The 1,607-nt window shown below is 30.4% G+C and overlaps 1 pseudogene; it reads right to left on the bottom strand.

Annotated features, from left to right (window-relative positions):
• Positions 1-1,507: 1,507 nt before the first annotated feature.
• Positions 1,508-1,607, bottom strand: LOC118151870 (U6 spliceosomal RNA; annotated as a pseudogene).

The following is a 1,607-nucleotide window of genomic DNA, read 5'->3' as shown; positions in this document are numbered from 1 at the left end:
AGGCTGTTACCTCTGGATCAAGAATAAAAATGTAGGATATTGCTTAATATTTTCAATTTGTTGTCCACTGTGGTTAATCAATTAACATTTTCTTTTCTTTCCCTTTAGAATCCCTGGCAACTGGTTCACAGCTAAGCCGGTGGTTAAAAGTGCAGAGCCATTTGTTTTTCTCCCATCTGACCTGATGCAGTAATCACAAGGGTACTGTTGCATTATGTGGAACGTGAAATGAGGTCACATTTCTCCCAGGTAGAGAATATACAGCAAATGCACTTAGGACAAATAGCTAGTATTTTATGTCTAATTCTTAAGATCTGTTTATTACCCAAGGGAAAAAAAAGGCAAACTATATGTATTTCATCACAAAAGAATTTGACAAAAATTTTTGGTTGACAAATTTCTATATATTCATTTGAAAATAGGAAAGCCAGGGTGCATTTGACAGTGGGTTGAAACAATGTAAACCAAAAGGTCTGTGAAAGAAGATAAATGAAGCATGCATAAGCTTAAGTTCTTTATCATGATTCTTTCTCATTCACACCCTTGTAAATAACTTGGACAAACCTTTTCTCTTGTTGGATACGATTTGGTCTTTGAAATTATTGTTAAAAAATTTTTATAAGAACACAGAAAAAAATAACACAATGAATCTTTATGAATCCAATATTCAGTTTCAACACAGTAAATATATTTTGCTCTAAGTCTATATCTACTCTTCATCTCATACCCCACCCTAGATATATTTTCAGGCCAATGTAGATAACATTATTGCATTTATAGATCCTTCAGTATGTATCTGTAAGAAACTTTAAAAATAGTTATTCCAATATTTTTATGATTCCTAAAGTAGCTATCTATGATTTTTTAATGTTATGAAAAACACAGTATTCACATTTCTTCCAATATCTCATAGGATTTTTCAGTCAGAGTCAGTTTGTTTTAATCGGTAAAGAGAGTATACACATTGCATTAAATTGGTATACTTTTATTTTATTACAAATTATTCAATAAAGAAACCCAGGGTATTAACTGTATATAATTTTGCATTTTCAAGATTTTGCTTATTGATTTTGCTACTGTATTTTGTGACCTTTTGTGTCATCCAAATGGTCTGCAGACAACTATATTTCCTGTGAAAAAGTAGAGGGTTGATCTAATAATTTATGTCCTGCTTTTTAGTAAGAAACCTTCATAGGAGGAGTTGTAAGCTTTCAATTGTATCACATCAACAGGAGATCATGTCTGGTTTTTATTCTCAGTGTTATTACTGTGAATGATAGAGTCAGTTAGTCATTTTACTTTTTTAGCACCAATATAAACTTATAATGAAACCAATATCTTTAGTATTACTGAAATTACCATTACTAAAAACATTTGAAGATGTCCTTGTCCGATTCTTTTTTTACTTCCCATATTATTTTTAAAATTTTCCATGTTTTAATGTATTTAATTATATAAAATATTCACAATATTAAACTTCCCATTTTAACCATTTTTAAGTGTACAGAAAAATATAAAACATTTCATGAATTTGCATGTCCTCCTTGGTCAGGCATCATGCTAATCTCCGTATCATTCCAATTGTTGTGTATTTGCTGCTAAAGCAA

Source organism: Callithrix jacchus, chromosome 2 (assembly GCF_049354715.1).
Source record: "Callithrix jacchus isolate 240 chromosome 2, calJac240_pri, whole genome shotgun sequence".
NCBI classification, from domain to species: Eukaryota; Metazoa; Chordata; class Mammalia; order Primates; family Cebidae; genus Callithrix; species Callithrix jacchus.
Note: the sequence above shows the minus strand (reverse complement) of the source record. Positions and strands in the feature narration are given on the sequence as shown.